Source organism: Somniosus microcephalus, chromosome 27 (genome assembly GCF_052327205.1).
Source record: "Somniosus microcephalus isolate GS21.2 chromosome 27, FLI_Smic_1.0, whole genome shotgun sequence".
In the NCBI taxonomy this organism is placed as follows: Eukaryota; Metazoa; Chordata; class Chondrichthyes; order Squaliformes; family Somniosidae; genus Somniosus; species Somniosus microcephalus.
Genome location: NC_141013.1, coordinates 23,220,865 through 23,239,878, shown reverse-complemented (window position 1 = coordinate 23,239,878; position 19,014 = coordinate 23,220,865).

Below are 19,014 nucleotides of genomic sequence, written 5' to 3'. Positions count from 1 at the left end.
ATGACAAACTAATAGAAACAAACACAAAAAATCATTCATTAACATTACTGGTTCTCACAACCTGGAGATAATGTCCAAATCACTAAACAAAAGTTTGAACATGAACCGCGGCCTTTAATAAAAAATTTACCAACATTTCGTCACACCTCCTACTGTTTGCCCTTCGAGGGTGAACTCCTTCCCTTGCGCACTTCTCCCCTTCGCGCACTTCTCCCCTTCCCACCCTACTGCTCCTCCGTAATGGGGCCCCAGTGGCTGCAGCAAGGCTGGTGGAAGGCTGCTGATTGTCAGAACCTGAGACTACAGATACCCTTGAAGGACGGCCTCGACCAGTTCTCGGCCTGGAAGGCCCGGCTGCAGATTGCACCAACTCTGCATAGGCAGCAGCAGTCTGGCCTACAGGTGGTGGCAAGTGCAATGGGGAAGTGACAGTGGTGGCAGCAGGAATGCAAGGTGTGGAATGTGCATTTGGGTTTTAAGATCCGCTGGCCATAGAGTGAGGTTGAAATGGAGGGATGGAGAGGTATTGAAAAAAAGCCACTCATCCTGACGACCAGAGTGAGGTCGTTGAACTTTTTGCGACATTGAGTATGGGTCCTGGGCACCGTGCTCCTGCAGGAGATGTGCTGAGCCAAACTCTTCTGTAGTCGCGCGGCAAAGGCCTCCTGCCACTCTCAGGGTAGAGTATAGATCTTCTGTGCTCCACTGAGCCAACCAGAGCCTCCAAGGTCCGCTCGCTGAAGCGCTGAGCTCGTTCTCTCACCCTCTCCATAGTCCTTGGCTGGAAAATGTAATCACAGGTCTCTCCAGGCCGAGATTCAAGGCTGCAATGAGCAGGGTGTGGCTGGAGAGCAAGATCGACCCTCCCCTTTAAGAACTGGCCGGCGTCAGTGTGTCTGTGTTCCATCGCTAACTGACATCACCTGCGCTGCGCCCGCGCTCTGAGTTAACGCCTCGCTCCTCGGTCTTTGCGCCTTAAGACAGGTGTGCAGCGCCTGATTTAGTGCTCCAATCACCTCCAGGGGCGATGAAAGCCAAGTTTGTAGTTGGAGGTGATAATTAGCACCAGGCGCTAAACTTTGCGCCCGGCCGATAATTGCGCCCCAAACGGGGCGTTACCGAATTTCTCCCCCCCAAAGTCATAAACCCAAAGTACCCTGAATAGAAAAAAAAAGGAGTCAACAGAGACTTGGAACATTCAGTTCTCAATTTAAGAATCCAAGTCTATTTTGTGTTTACATCATTTATTGTATTTAAAAAACAAATGCAGCTAATGTTCATTTCAAATTGTACAGACTTGTTTTGTTTGTAAATCTTTGTAAGTTTATTGAGGCATTCGGCTGTGACGTTTGAACGGGTGATAGCAAATTAATAACCCAATTATCACAGCGCGCGATATACTTTAGGTTAATGCACATCAATGGAATACACTAATAGCGGAGCAGTAAAACCCATCACAGCAAAAGCCATTACATGAAGGATTTACAGTATATTAGAAACAGTGACAGCAAAGCTGTGCCAATGACTGTGCCGATAAATTATTTAGCTGAGATTAAATTGCAGCAGACATTTGATTAAGCCGTACAATTCAAACTGAAGATGCTACCAGGAAATAGCACCGGTGGAAATACTTACGTGGCTGTAACGCTGCTCTGTGTACTTCATTACCTGTGGAGGAGATTTAGATCTTAACGTTACTTTTGGTTAATAGAGTATTAAGTAGAAACAGTTCAATAGCTGAAATGGCCAGAATAGGAGAAAGTTGAATTCTCTCTCGCACGCTGATACTGAGAACATCATCTTATTGAATCCTTGGGAGTTTTTCATCAGCAACAGTACAAATCCCTGGTAACACTGTCATCGAATTACAGTATGCAAACGATGCTGGCGTCTGCGCTCACTTGGAAGTCAAACTCCAAACCATCGTCAACACCTTCACCGAAGCGTACGAGAGCATGGGCCTTACACTAAACATCCGTAAGACAAAGGTCCTCTACCAACCTGCCCCCGCCACACAGTACTGCCCCCCGATTATCAAAATCCATGACAAGGCCTTGGACAACGTGGGCCACTTTTCATACCTTGGGAGCCTACTGTCAACAAAGACAGACGTCGATGACGAAGTCCAACACTGCCTTCAGTGTGCCAGTACAGCCTTCGGTCGCCTGAGGAAGAGAGTGTTTGAAGACCAGGACTTCAAACCCAGCACTAAGCTCATGGTCTACAGAGCAGCAGTGATACCCGCCCTGCTGTATGCCTCAGAGACATGGACTATGTACAGCAGGCACCTCAAAGCACTGGAGAGGTACCACCAACGCTGCCTCCGCAAGATCCTGCAAATCCATTGGCAGGTTAGGCGCACCAACGTCAGTGTTCTCGCTCAGGCCAACATTCCCAGCATCGAAGCTTTGACCACGCTCGATCAGCTCCGTTGGACAGGTCACATTGTCCGCATGCCCGATAAGAGACTCCCTAAACAAGCGCTCTACTCGGAGCTCCGACACAGCAAGAGAGCCCCAGGTGGGCAGAGGAAATGCTTCAAGGACACCCTCAAAGCCTCCTTGAAAAAGTGCAACATCCCCACTGACACCTGGGAATCCCTGGCCCAAGACCGCACAAAGTGGAGGAGAAGCATCCGGGAAAGCGCCGAATACCTCGAGTCTCTTCGCCGGGAGCAAGCAGAAGCCAAGTGCAGGCAGCGCAAGGAGCGCACGTCAACCCAAGCACCCCACCCACCCGCCCCTTCAACCACCGTCTGCCCCGCCTGTGACAGAGACTGTAGGTCACCAACATCTGCCCTTGTTGACAGTAGGCTCCCGAGGTATGGAAAGTGGTCCACGTTGTCCAAGTCATGGATTTTGATAATCTGAGGCATAATTATATACTAGTCAATCACCCATGATGTTGCACACAGTCAAGACTAATTTGAAATTTTCAGGTCAAATAGGGCTAAAGAGTGTGGGATAATGTGGAGGAATGGTGGGGGGAGGGTTAGAGGGAGGGAGGAGGAGGCAGAGACAAATCAGAGAGGGAGAAGGGGAGGTGGGAGGCAGGAGAGGAAGGATAAAACAGTGGAAAGGGAGAGGACAGGGGAAGAGGAAGGGAGTGCTGAGAAAGGGGAATTCAGATCAGTGGCGATGAGGGGATTGAGTCATGTGACAGCCAGTCACCAGGGGAGAAATGCAGCCAAATGGGCAAGGGGTTGCAGTGGATGGGGAAGGCATTTTTTTTTTTTTTTTTTTTTTTTTTTTTTTTTTTTTAAAGAGGGGGTGTGGTTTACTGCAAATGGGGAAATTAAGCAGGGTAGGGGGGGGGAAACTGAGGGAAACTGCATCCAGTGGGTGGAGGTAAAGAAGGATTGGCAGTCAGTGGGTGAGTTGGAACAGCGAGGGAGGGGGTTGGGAGGGGGAATGCAGCCAGCAGTGAAGGAAGGGGAGTAGAGACAGTGAGATAGGGTGCATGGGCGAAATTAAAGCAATCCATGACTTGCTGCTTGCGTGTAACAAGGGTATTTAGGGCGTGATACATGTTATAGATAAGAATCTAAGTTAACTGCTTACATTAATATTATTTGAATTCCAAATGTTTTAGTTGTGTGTGATATTATTCATGGAAGTTAACATTTTAAAGCGAGAAATGTTTCATGGTTTCGCTGTCTTTCATTTCGAGCAGCATCTTGTTTTTCAGATCCTACGTTAGAAGCTTTCTATATCTGCAGATCTCGCAAACCTTTTGATCTTTCCCCCTATTATTCCCATTGATACTTTTGCAAAGTATGGAGTTCCAATATTGCATGCACCCTGCTCTAGTGTGCTATAACTAGTTCAGAATATTTATCCATAATAAGCAAGCACATTGGACAGATCTAACATCTGTACACAGACAACATTTATTTTATTCTGCATTTACATTGGTACCCGAGATAATTCTGGTGCATTTTGAGGCTTTCAACAGTTATAAAATCACAAAAACATATTTTGTTGCTTGGAGACAAAGGAATATCAAAGACTCCACCCAGCGCTAGATCAAGCTTGTATTTGTACTTTCTTCCAGCAATTATGGTATATTATAAAATCCACAGGCAGAAAAATGTTATTCAATAACTACTGATGTTTTCTGTGGTGGTGGAAGATTGCCCTCAAGAGCAACCTATAGTGCATGCACTGTAGAACGCTTTCAGCAGCGTAAGTGGGACAGGAGGTAAAAAGGCCTGTAAAACATTGAAAGGTATCTGCTGCCTATATTCAGGTTTGAAAATAAATTGGCATTTTTACATCTAATATAAGAATATAAAGAAATCAAGTTAGTAAAAAGTCAAGGGAAATCACAAGAAAACATAATTGGACTGGGATTAGGGACTAGGGACAGGGTCACTGGCAAGGCTTGTGGAGCTAGGCCTGGTTAGTACCTGGAGGGGTGACCATCAGGGAAGACCAGGTCACAGAAGGAGCCCCAAGGAGGGGCGGTTGGTGAGAAGGTCACGGAAGGAGCCCCAGCAGGAGCGGCTGGTTGAGCAGGCCTGGGTGTTGGGCTGAAGATTGTCAGACAGGAGGAATGGTGGAAATGGAATGGCGGCGCGCTACCGACGCAGCGGCTTTGCTTCTCCCAGTCATGGGAGCTTGCAAGATCACATTTCGTTGTTCAGGTACTTGTGCAATGACAATAAAGTTGAATTATTATTTTGTAGGACAGATAATGGCATTGCTAGGATTTTGCAATAGATTATTCAAGAAAATTTTCAATTGTTGCTAATTAGTGCAAGCTAAGAAATTAGAAGGATCTAAAGTAGTTGCTTGATAAAGCTAACACGAGGACACATAGAGGAAGGGTCCAAGTATAATAGGTCACAGCTGATAAATAAAGTTCTTTGTGCTCTGCTTTACTAATAAATTCCTAGATTTTGAAGTTATTCCTGATTAGCTTTCCAATCATCTCCACTGAAAATTAACCACTTGACGTGTACAATTTGAGACTCTCTTGATTAGGTTTTAGTTCTTTCTTTTAGGAGCAAAACACCATCACCAGGTAAATCACTCGTCAATGATTATAGAAACATAGAAGGTAGGAGCAGGAGTAGGCCATTCGGCCCCTTGAGCCTGCTCCGCCATTTCATGAGATCATGGCTGATCATCCAAATTCAGTACCCTGTCCCTGCTTTCTCCCCATACCCCTTGATCCCTTTAGCCTTAAGAAATATATCTAACTCCTTCTTGAATATATTTAATGAATTGGCCTCCACTGCCTTCTGTGGTACCATAACTTCAATTCGGAAAAACAGCACAATTTCAAGCGTAATTTGCACCGTTTCCCGACTGCGCCCAAAGCAGAAACGCTACCCCGTTATGTATACCTGCTCTCGGGGTCCGTTCAGTGTGCCCCAGCCCTTGCATAACTTCCTCAAGTGTTGGCAGGTTATTCAGCTGTGGCAAGACCTTCACACATGTGTAGCTGCCAGCTGGAGCCACTGGATAATGATCAGGAATGAGAGCCCTGACCTATTTTACTCTTCTGATCCCAGGAGCGCTGATGCCAACTGTAGCAACCCACAGCTCCGCTAGTTGAAATCAGAGGAGTGATCACGCAAGAGGGGTGGGGGAAAAGTGGGACCCAGCTGCGCAAGTGTTGCCAGCAAATTACAACTGGGACCCCAAAACACTGACCGTCAAGCATGAAACACTGACAGTTGCCACATATGGAGTTAGGTAGCAGATCAGCCAGGATCTCATTGAATGGCAGAACAGGCTCGAGGGGCTAAATGGCCTCCTCCTGTTCCTATATTCCTATATATGTGACTAACACACTCCACCAATCTGAGGTGAAGCACAATGCATGCATCTACTGTAAGTATAGTTCAATAGGCCATATTATAAACTCATTGTAAAGGGTCTCAAATGAAATTTGATTCAGTTTTTGTTTAAGTTTGAAAGCACCTCGTAGTTTAAAAAGAAAGATTAGCCTTTTATATTTGAGCACCGTACAAGTGGTTTGTTTTGCTTGCGGACTGAAATTAGTCATACAATATGATAAAAGAATGTTAGCTGCATTGATCTACTTTGGATCTGCTCTATTAATGATCAGCTTTGTTTGTTTTCCTTTCGCTTCTGCCCACCCTTTCCACTTGTACGAGGACTTTGTGCGTGAACACTTGTTTTTTTTTCCAATGGAAAGAACATTCAACCAGCCTCAAATCTCTCCAAACCTTTTTCCAGGAGGTGCATGATCATTAACAGAAAGCACTGGTATTACAAGGCAATGCTTACTAGGTCGCTCTGTTCCCCAACGACTGCACATGTTCCTATCAGTTGAAATGTACAAGTGTAGCTATCAGTGGTGTCCAAAACCATAATGTTGTGAGAGAACATCCTCACTGCTGTGGTTGCAGGGCGATATTTTGTCTTGTGAAAAAGGTGAGAGACGTCAATGCTCAGGGAATGGAATATTTATCCATTCTGGACATCCAGTGATAGGGTTATTCCCAGATCAGGTACAGTCCTGGCAGATGCACAATAAAGTTCCTTCTACTGTAAGGAAGAAGGGTAGATGGTAGAAAAAAAGAAAGATTTGCCTTTATCTAGCGCCTTTCACGTCCACCGGATGTCCCGAAGCACTTTACAGCCAATGAAGTACTTTTTTGAAGCGGAGTCACTGTTGTAATGTAGGAAACGCAGCAGCCAATTTGCGCACAGCAAGCTCCCACAAACAGCAATGTGATAATGACCAGATAATCTGTTTTTTAGTGATGTTGATTGAGGGATAAATATTGGCCAGGACACCAGAGATATCTCCCCTAATCGTCCTTGAATTAGTGCCATAGTATCTTTTATGGCCACCTGAGATGGCAGACAGGGCCTCGGTTTAATGTCTCACTTCAGCACACTACTGGGGTGTCAGCCTAGAATTCTGTGCTTAAGTCTCTGGAGTGGGACTTGAAGCCACAACCTTCTGATGGTAGAACTACATTTTAGAAAGTACTAGCTTAGACAAAACATGGGGTTAATACATTTCAGGTATTGCAACAGTAAGCTAGAATTGCCAAGTTAAAATCTATTTAATCACAATGTACAGGCTACTGTCCATTTGGTCACAGTGGGTGGGCACTTGGCATGGCCGGAAAGAGACAAGATATAAACTGGCAGAAAGAGAGTGGTAGAAGGAAGAACGCCAAAAATAGACAGGAGTTACGGCTCGATCCAGAGGAGCGGGTAATACAGTTTTGCTTATTCCTCTGTACTGTTACTAAAGTGATCGTATTTACATTATTTATTCCATATGAATAAAGTCAGCACACAACCAATATGAAGCCTCCTTGGACGCTTACACTACTCGGCCGCCACATCAGGCCTCCAACAGCTACTACACCAGGGTGATTGTTTCTGCTTTTCACCCCAGCCATCCTTACAACTTGTGGGCAGTTTTGTACTATGTACACGGATGTAATAAAAGAAAGGTGTAAACTGCCCAAAGTTCTTACAAATAGGACTTACAGCTGGTGCGGAGAAAAGGTTTTTTATCTCAGTGCTCTAAATTGGATTTCACCCCAGAACCCTGAAGTGAAAGGACTGTTCACTAACCCAGTGCTTTGCCTGTACATTTCAGTTCTGTGTAATATTTATACTATAGGTTCTATAAAGCATTTTTTCATAAACATTTGGGAGCATACCATCATAATAAACAGTAAATTCCTAAGCAGGTTATGGGAGAGCATCAAATATAACCTTCAAGATGTCACTTGCTCAGATTTAGTCTTGTGGTTCTTTTCCTGTACTCAGTGGTATGGGATGCACCTAAAGGTTATGGATATTGCAGTTAAGAAATACATCTTGCTTAACTGGAAATCTGGAGCCCTTCCATCGGTCTATCACTGTTCAAATTATTATTTTTAAATTATTAAAGGCGTCAGCCTTGGCTCTAAGTCAGAAGGTTTTGAGTTCAAATCCCATTTCAAAGCACATAATCTAGGCTGACACTTTAGTGCAGTACTGAGGGAGTGTAGTACTGTCAGAGATGCTGTCTTTCAGATAAAACATTAAACCTAGGGCCTGTCAGCCCTCTCAGGTGGACGTAAATGATCCCATAACACTATTTGAAGAGCAGGAGAGTCCTGGCCAATATTTATCCCTCAACCAACATTACTAAAAAAAACCCCAGATTGTCTGGTCATTATCTTATTACGGTTTGTGGGACCTTGCTAAGCAAAAATTGGCTGCTGTGTTTCCTACATTACAACAGTGACAACACTTCAAAAGTACTTCCTTGGCTGTAAAGCGCTTTGGGATATCCTGAGATCATGAAAGGCGCTATATAAATGCAAGTTCTTTCTTTATAATTGAATAATGCCTTTAAATAAGCTTGCTTAGATTGTGTCTACACAAGTACCTTAATAGTGCAGGGTGGACTGGAATGTTCACAATGGTTATGAGGTGGCATGAGATCATCAATGGGGATATAACAAGGAAAGTGACGTTTTACAGTTAATGGGGTGAAATTCTGCTGTGCGGTTTTTGTAACCCTTTGGTTAAAGTGTGTGTGTGAAATTCTTCTGTACTATTTTAACAAAGTTGTTAACCCACTGAAACAAGTGTACACAGAGGAGTTTGTGTGAATGTGCTAAAGAGTGAGTTAGAAATAACATGCAGTGGAATTGCAACAACAAATGTGTCCTACTGACATGTAAACACTGAATTGAATTCTAGGATCTGGAGCAAAACCAGTGGTTAATGTTTGTAATAATATGAAGCCTGCAAAGGGTAAAGATTGTTCTTAGGTAAGCTGGTAATTTCAGTTTTCGGGAAAGAGAAAAAAATGTGTCAGGAATTTTGATCTCTCTGGGCACATGCCAGACAATAGGATGAGATAGAAGTTGAGTTTCCTATTCATTACACAGTGGAGTAGGTTGTCCATTTCAGTCTGTTGAAATGCCACCTGCTATAAAGGTACCTCTAACTCCAGATGGAAAAGAACACATCAGTAATTGAGAAACCTTAGGTAAAAATAAAACAGTGCTGTATAAATCTTCCCAATGTCGATACATATTCTCCAGGTTACAGACATCAAAATTGATATTCTAAGGCATGGATCCAAGTTTTTTGCCTTTGTGTGCCACATAGGTGTATACCATGGACCCTCTATCGCCATATTAAAAAGTGTTTAAGTTCGAGTTCCCATTAATTTGCATATATCTCAGGTTGTTGATACTAACAGACCTCGGTGTTCAAATTTATCCATCAATGAGGCAACTACCCCAAAATCGGCCCTTTCCAAACCTCCAGGCTGACAAAATTCAAATATACCAAACCAGTAGGTAAACTAAAAAGTGTACATAGGACTGGGGTTAAAGGGGTCGCTGGCCAGGGCTGGGGGATACGTGTGGCCTCAAACTGCAGTTTAGACACCCTTGCTCGAAGGTAGGCTTTCAATTTTCCACATTTTCATTTTGCCAAGGTACTCATCTCAGTTGACCACTCTCTCTACTTTCAGATATTTATGTGTGCTTTGAAATGTTTGAAATGCATTGCCCTGTGTTTCATCTCAATTGAGCTTGTGTGCTGTGAGGAGAGTGCCGAGAAACTCCAGTATGAATTGGACAGGTTGGGTGATAGGGCAGAAGCATAGCAGATGCAGTATAATGTGGATAAATGCAAGGTTATCCACTTTGGTGGTAAAAACAGGAAGGCAGATTATTATCTGAACAGCAATAGATTGGGAGAAGGGGAAGTCCAACAAGACCTGGGTGTCCTTGTGCACCAGTTGCTGAAGGTAAGCATGCAGGTGCAGCAGGCGGTTAAGAAGGCAAATGGTATGTTGGCCTTCGTAGCAAGAGGGTTCGAGTACAAGAACAAGGATGTCTTGCTGCAGTTGTACAGGGCCTTGGTGAGACCACACTTTGAGTATTGCATGCAGTTTTGGTCGCCTTATCTGAAGAAGGATGTTCTTGCCATGGAGGGAGTGCAGCGAAGATTCACCAGACTGATACCTGGGATGGCAGGAGTGACGTATGAGGAGAGATTGGGTCGATTGGGCTTATACTCGCTGGAGTTTAGAAGAATGAGAGGGGATCTCATTGAAACTTAGAAAATTCTAACAGGACTGGACAGACTGGACGCAGGAAGGATGTTCCCGATGGCCAGGGAGTCCAGAACCAGGGGTCACAGTCTAAGGATAAGGGGTAAGCTATTTAGGACAGAGATGAGGAGGAATTTCTTCACCCAGAGAGTGGTGAACCTGTGGAATTCTCTACCACGGAAGGCAGTGGAGGCCAATCCATTAAGTATATTCAAGAAAGAGTTGGATATATTTCTTAAGGCTAAAGGGATATGGGAAGAAGGCAGGGACAGGGTACTGAATTTGGATGATCAGCCATGATCTCATTGAATAGCGGAGCAGGCTCGAGGGGCCGAATGGCCTACTCCTGCTCCTATCTTCTATGTTTCTATGTTTCAAACTTTACCCAATAAAAGCCGCTTGGGTGTTGTGTGGCTGGTTATATTTCTTTGTTGCTTTTTGATCTCATCCCACTAGCCACTATGGAGTGATGACCAACTATCGGGTACTCGGCCCTCAAAGTAGCAAATTCTTGGATGAAATGTTGATCATCGACAGGGTCTGTCATTTGTCAATGTATGTTCGATCTATAAAAACGTTTAAGATTATTGAATAATTAGTGTATGGATTGCGAGTTTCTTTAAAATACCTGACTCCCTATTTGAAGAATATCATGAATATCCCTCACAACAAATAAAAGGACATTTCATTTTTGCCATTCAAAAGCAATAAAAATGTTCAATAAAGAGCACCAACAACATTAAAGAGGTCAAGTAATAAGCAAGAAGGATCTGCATGGCACTTCTCAAAGTAACCTAAAAATGTTTTTTGAAATTTTGACAGCCAAAAAGGTATGTCATAGAATCATAGAATGGTTACAGCACAGAAGGAGACCATTCGGCCCGTTGAGCCCCTGCCGGCTCTCTGCAAGAACACTTCAGCTGGTCCCTCTCCCCCACCCTTTCCACTGCAACATTTTGTCCTTCAGGTATGTGCTGTATGAAACAGCGTGAAATTAAATGTTCTATTTCACTTGTATTGTACTTCAAACATAGGAACATGAGTAGGACATCCAGCCCCTCGAGCCTGTTCCACCATTTACTGAGATCATGGCTGATCTGTGACCTAACTCCATATATCTGCCGCTGCCCCATATCCCTTAATACCTGTGGTTAACAAGCTTCTATCAATCTCAGATTTAAAATTAACAATTGACCTAGCATCAACTGTCATTTGCAGAACATTAATTACTTGTGCACATTTTATATTTCCAAATGCAACTATTGAACGTGGGATCAATAAAGACCTCATGTATCAGGTAATGCGTTTTCAGGGCAACAACACAAAAAATTAAGATAAATCAGATTTCCAGTAATAACATTGTTAGATGTATTGCTCTACAGAGAGCCGGCACGGACTCGATGGGCCAAATGGCCTCCTTCTGTGCCTCTATGTTACATGTGAATTGAATGGTCTTTGACTCCCTCGGTAGGTTCTTGTGCCGATACCTGCTGATAGAAGTAGTACAGTGTGACTGTGCACAGCATTGAGAAACAGAGACAATTACAACAAGCTTTTAAGACAACCAAAGCATCTGCTGAGCAAATCAGACCTGTAATGGTGGAGAAGGTCTTCAGTGAAAGATGCTTTAATAGTGCTGTTGAATACTAAATTAGTGATCTGCCTGTTCCACATTCTACATGTTTCAGAGGCTAATAAGCATGGAAACATTAATATTTAACTGCTGAAAAATGATAGAGGACTTGACATGAATCAGTCATTCATGAAAGAAAGACTTATGAAATAATACTGAGCGGCCTGCGGGTGGCGCTGTCCAGGGAGAGTATAAATACTCGGGCACGGGCCCAGCTTGCGCAGGACATTCTTAACAGGAACTAGTGAAGGACACAACTAGACCTTCATGTTGTAAAACAGTTGATTAAAGCTTTGTTTAATGCTTAGACCAAGTGCCTAGTAGTTTTCTTATGTCAGGACTAATTTTGCTTCATAGCGCAGAGGAAATGTTTACTCATAGAGATGATATGACAACAAAGAAACATATTTTCTTCCCCCCAACCCACAATAAAACCTGTGCACATCATTGCAAGTCTGCTGGATTCTAAATGCACAGTGTGGATGGTTGTAGATCTGGTTGGAAAATGGAGCAAAAGGCAGGGAGAAGAGAATTAAATTATTGGATATATCAGAGATCAACACAAATGGTCCATTAGAGGATGAGGTCAGAAACAGGGGGAAGGGCAGGGAAACCAGATATTGAGTCCAGTAATAACATTTTGAACCAAATATGATCAGAAAGCAACATGTTCATGTGTTCTGTATAATGGGCTTCTGATCTCAGCCAGCCCATCAAGGGGAGGTAACCAAACAGAGGCCAGGCATTTCCTGACTAACTTAATCTGGGCCAATCCTGCACAACTTCTTGCAGTTGGTCCCCGAGAGGCATTGGCAAAGGCAAAGAAGGCTATCTACCCAACTTCTCAGTCAGGCTATGTTGTAGTGTGAGTGATGAGAAAACATTAAAATGGATTACCAAAAAAAATAATTTAAAGCCAGTATTACAATTTTCCTCTGGAAATCTGAGAATATTAGATGCAAGAATACTCTGGTGGTCAAAGTACCTTAAAGACACAAAGATGTTGGCCAGTACCTGTATTAGTTTTATTATACTATAACATTTTATGCACAAAGGTTCTACTGTGCTTTGGCAGTAATAGCCAATACTCTGTTAAAGCTCACCTAATGGTAGCCTACTGATGTCAAATAGCATGTAATAATAAAACTTGCTTTTCCCTTATGATATTTTATTTAGTCCAAGGATATATGAACCCTGAGAGCTTATATTCCTCATCATCTCTACAATGTATTAGCTTTCCACAGAAACAACCCCTTTGGACAAAAAGCAGCAGTGTACACCTGTGAGCTATTAATCTCAGAATCATTCCTGTAACCAGCTACAATGGTTTCTCAATTATATACACAAATTGTAATCCACGTTAAAATGTTAATATTGCCTTGAGCTAAATTCATTTTAAACAGGAAAATGTTAATCATTTATTTTGTGTAGGCTAGAACTTTGCTTTGTGACTTACCAGTGCAGTGGCATGAGGATCATAGTGCTTATAGATATCATATAGATATCTATAGATTATAGTTGATTGCCAAAAGAATATTTTTTTCCTCAATTATTCTTACTTCCATAACAGAATGAAAGATATTACAGCATTGTGTTGATCCTTATTTACAGGTGACATCAAGCCAATTGGTCAGAAAGGCAAGGAAAAAATAGAGAGGAGGTACCCACCTTCATAGCCTCAGACTTGAGCACACCTGACCTGACTATCCACCTCAAGTAATACTGGCTAAACAGGAATGGCATGTGACAAAATGTTAAAACCAATATTCCGCATTTGTGTATTCCATGTTAGATCACAAATACTGGATTCAAACTGGTTGGTGTGATGTATAGCCTGCTGACCTGAGTTATACTGCCAGCTGCATCCCTCATTCAATTCAGTGACAACTGAGTTCTGTGCATGCATGCATGTACTAAGATCTTCTCCACAGACAGCTAATTTTTTAATATAATGACAGAGCAAGTGGGATTATCTATTCGATCACAACTCTTGCTTTAGTGAGCTCGAGTTAGATTGCCAATTTTTTTTATATTACCACTTTTTCATCCACATACATTGAAAACTGCTTCACATTGGTACAGAATGGTTGCATAATGGCAGCCCAGTACTACATTCCTTGTATGTTACTATAAAAAGGTGGGATATGTCAAGGGATGATTGCACAAATCATCTTAAAATAACGAATTTCAAAACTCTGGAAGAAATAAAAGAACACCCGTAAAACTTTGTGTCGCCTAGAACTGGTAGGTCTTTTGTAACCAAAAGTTCAAATGCAGAATTAATCACCACTTCCTAAATTGAGTTGCTGGAACACGGATTAGGCCAAGGAAGGCCAGACTTGCCTGTTGAAGCCCTAGCACAATTTAAGAATTTCTGTTCTTCCAACCATGGGATCAATTTCCTGAAATGTATTGTGTTGTTGAAGTCCTATCTAATTGCACCCAGTTGTTATGCCACCTAGTAAACAAAAAAAACCATAATAATATTTTAGTTGAAACTTACATTTATTACACTTGCAACAGCTGATACATGGTCCTGTACAAAAATATGGTAACAGCCATGAGAAAAATGGCTCCGTTGATAATTCTCTTGCCTTTGTCTGTGGATTCAAGCCCCATTACGGACTTGAGTGCATAATTTAGACTAACATTTCCATACAGTAGTGAGGGAGGAGTATTGCATTGCCAGAGGTGCTGTCTTTTGGACGAGTTGTTAAACCGAGGCCCCATCTGCCTGCTCAGGTGGACATAACCTATCCCATGGCACTATTCGAAGAGCAGAGACTTCTCCCAGCGTCCTGGCCAACATTCTTCCCTCATCCAACACCATCAAAGCAGATAAACTCTTTGTGTTTGCTGTTTGAGGACCTTGTGCACAAAGTGGCAATCACATCTTCCTACATAACAACAGTACACTTCAAAAGTGCTTCTGAAAGTCCTGAGAAGGTGATGAGGTGCTACATAAATGCAAGTTCTTTCTTCCATTACATCCATTGCTGGTTTAAAAAAAAAACTAGCCCACATAAAGCTATGCTGTTTTATCAGAAAGGACAAAACACCAATTGTTTTTGTAATGTTTCCTAATGGGAACACCTTCATCACTGAAGTGATTTGCTTATTTCACCTACACACTTGCACACTGTTCAAATGGTGTCCAGGTATGAAACTGACATCAGTCAATCGCAATGAGATTTACCTTATTTCACATCTGTTTTTTTTTAAATTGTGTGTTGTGTTTGGAGAGCAGATTTTGTCCATCACCGTTTACACAACTCGTTTGCATACATAAGTTACGAAAATGGCAATGGAAAAAAAATCTGCTGTCCAAATACCGCATACAATAAAAATGTGAAAGGAAGGTAAATCTCTGGACAGTTTACTGATGTCAATCTCACAACCTGACAGCCGATTGAAAAGGTTTGGTTTGGTGGAAATTTTAGGTCACCGAGATGGGCTGGGAGGCTTGTGGAATGAAGGGGAAACACGTCCTCTGTGCGAGTAGGGGGAATCATAAAACAGCAAAATGACTAAAGAAATTCAACAAAAAAGTGCTACCGATTCTGCAAGTAAAGTTCCAATATGCTGATCGCTAAGAGGAATGCATAGGAACAGTGCTAGATAATTGGTGCGGATTCAGATATGTCCCACAACAGCAGAAATAAACATCACACAAAAATAAATTTAATTTGTACATCAATGTAAAAACATTTATAAACACCTTTTTAAACAGAACAGTTAACCAAGTGCATTGCATCAATGAACTTCACATAGCAAAAATATTTACATTTTATAACACTCTAAACGGACAGGACGATTCTATTACAGGGAATGATCTCATTCCCATCATAGTTAACGACTAGTAAATCTAACTAGTGTTCACTCTGTGTAAAGTTGGTATTTATGTCGAGAGTTCGCTCTTCTTCACAGCAGCTGTCTCTATCTTCTGCTTTGCTCCGCCGAGGGGGTTGGGACACCTGGAGGAACTCTCTGTTGCCTCTCTGCTCCTGGGTGCAGCAGGAACAGAGCGCCTGCTCCATTCTCTTCAGGTGCCTGCTCTTCGAGCTGAAGAAGAGGTACACGAACGGGTTGACGGCGCTGTTGGAGGCCACGAAAACGCCGAGGACGGCGGTCACCTCCTCGTCCAGCTGGGCGACACCCCCGAAGGCCACCCTCATCTCGACCACGAAGTAGGGCAATCCCCCCACTGTCTACAGTATATTTTTAGTAGTTTTTATTAAATTCTTCCATATGGCTGCTTTTTTTGGGTTTTGTAACATTTTTGGAGAGCCTTTTTTTAAAATCTCAAGTTAGAAACATAGAAGATAGGAGCAGGAGTAGGCCATTCGGCTCCTCGAGCCTGTTCCGCCATTCAATGAGATTATGGCTGATCATCCAAATTCAGTACCCTGTCCCTGCCTTCTCCCCATATCCCTTGATCCCTTTGGCCTTAAGAAATATATCCAACTCCTTCTTGAATATATTTAATGAATTGGCCTCCACTGCCTTCTGTGGTAGAGAATTCCACAGGTTCACCACTCTCTGGGTGAAGAAATTCCTCCTCATCTCAGTCCTAAATGGCTTATCCCTTATCCTTAGACTGTGACCTCTGGTTCTGGACTCCCCGGCCATCGGGAACATCCTTCCTGCATTTTTAATATGCCTCAAATACTGTATTTCATGGTTGAGGTGGATCCAGATGTAAAGATCAACAGGCACCAGACCATATCTGCAGACCTTGGCACACCTACACACCAATGACCAGGGATAACTGTCCCAGCATGAAACCAGTTGCAGAGTTTGGCAATCTACAGCAAGGATACTTGCAGCTAAATTGGAACATAGGAATTCCACTGACAGTGGTCGGCCTGGTCACCACTGTCCTTCAACTGTTATGGCTGTGGCTCATTCACAACTAGCACTGCTCAAACATAGATGATGTGGTAAGTGGTCACAGCCTGTTAAATTTTCCAGCAGGCTTCAAAGGGTTGTTTTTCTCCGCACCTGGGACAACATGCAGAGGGAGTGTGTTCCAATAATTAAAATGCCCTGACTTGTGAATTCGTCCGAGGAGCAGCAATCTACCACTACTGAAATGGGACAACACAATCAGCCCCGCAGCTTTTTTCCCAGCCTCATACTCCAATGCTGATGAGCCTTTGTTAAAAACTTGGCACACTGCAAGAGGCTTGTGATATGTGAAAACAGTGCAAATGCCATTAGTGGGCACCTGGTGCGGGCAGGATGTGGAATTTTACAATTCCAGCTACTGCCACCAACAGATGCCAAGGTAACAGTTCCAGAACTTGAGTCAAGGCAACAACACAATCATGTATTGACCAACATATAAAGTGGAAAATTTAAAATACCGCACTCTGATAGAATACCAAACACTGCTAAGGTGGCCTATAAAAACTAGTTTTAAAAAGGGCTGCATATAATGATGCCACTATTCCCAGCGAGAATGGAGATGATTGGATAATTCCCTTGTCAATCATGCTTGGAGACTGCTCCGCAGTAAATGACTGGGATTGATTTCATGCACGTAATTTGTATGCAACTATCCTCCACTCACTGCAATTTGCTGGAGAAATTACTGTGCTTTTATAGGGAGAGAAGTTGCTGCAGTTCGCAGAGGCTATTTTAAAATAGACTCTAAATAGACTTTGTTGTAAAATACATTGTTTGCTGCAAGTCCTGCCCCACTTCCAACTCATTGGCTGGCACAGTGGAACTCACTAGACACTCTGTATAAAAAAAAAACAAAGTTGCTAATCTAATTAGCGTTATTACTTATAGAAAAGCAGCCAAAAATGGAGGGTTATTGACAAAAGAAGATAAAGAACAAGTTGTGAATTGAGAATGAGGCCTTGTATGTCGTGTAGTATGGGGTAGATTTAGATGGATATTATAGGAAAGTAAAAAGTCTTCCAGAAACAGTGTTAAGAATATAAGAAATAGGAGCAGGAGTAGGCCATTCGGCCCTTCGAGCCTGCTCCGCCATTCAATGAGATCATGGCTGATCTTCTGCCTCAACTCCATTCACAGGCCCTATCGCCATATCCCTTGACGCCCTTACTAATCAGAAATCTATCGACTTCTGTTTTGAATATACCCAATGATTGAGCCTCCACAGCCCTCTGGGGTAGAGAATTCCAAAGATTCACCACCCTCTGCGTGAAGACATTTCTTCTCATCAGTCCTGAATGGCCGACCCTTTATCTTGAGGCTGTGGCCCCTGGTTCTAGACTCCCTAGCCAAGAGGAAACATTCTCTCAGCATCCATCCCATCAAGCCCTATAATAATTTTGTATGCGTCAATGAGATCCCCTCTCATTCTTCTAAATTCAAGAGAATACAGGCCTAGTTCACTCAAATCTCTTCTCATACGACAGTCCCGCCATCCCAGGAATCAATCTCATGAACCTTCGTTGCACTCCCTCTATGGCAAGTATATCCTTCCTTAGGTAAGGAGACCAAAATTGTACACAGTACTCCAGGTGTGGTCTCACCAAGGCCCTATATAATTGGAGTAAGACTTCTTTACTCCTGTACTCAAATCCTCTTGTAATGAAGGCCAGCGTACCTGTTCTGGACTTATTACATGCAGATAGCACCCTCTAGTGGTAGTTAGTGTATAGCAGTGTTATTGTATAGCAGGGTGTTATTTGACCTTCTTCCTGTTTGACCCGGAAGTAGTATTCCAGGAAGAACCTGCTGAGTTATGAAGAAAGCCACATGAGGGATTCTCAATCCTGTTGCATCCTTCTTATACGCTAGGCAAGATGCAATGTCTGTGTGTATCCTTGTTTAGTAACATGATAACAACCTTGTCAGTGTAGTATTTTGACAATACTTTGTCTATAAGAAGTTACTAGCTGTTAGTTACCGAAGTTTAGCTTCAGTGCTATTTAGTTATACAATTAGTCTATTCTGTTGTCATAAACATGTTTATATCTTATGTAACATCTAATGTATAGTACTCAGCTCTATGTACAAAACATATTTTGTCTTTGTTTACAGTTTCACAAAATAAATTCAAGTAAAGCTTCAAAACAGCAACCTGCTTCTCGAGAAATTATTTGAATGAGTGTTTAGCTGGCTGGATAACTAGATAGGAGCACGTCTAGCGAGACCAGTAAAGTGAAAAGACAGCATTACGGCTAGCTGTGAAGAGAGGAGATCCTCCACGTGGAGCAAGGACTCAGAGTTAAATGGCTGTCATCTAGGCGCAGAGTAAGCCATCACGACACAGCCAGCTTAAGTCTTCACCTTGTACACCACACTTACCTCACATCATCATGGCAGAAGGTAATACCGAA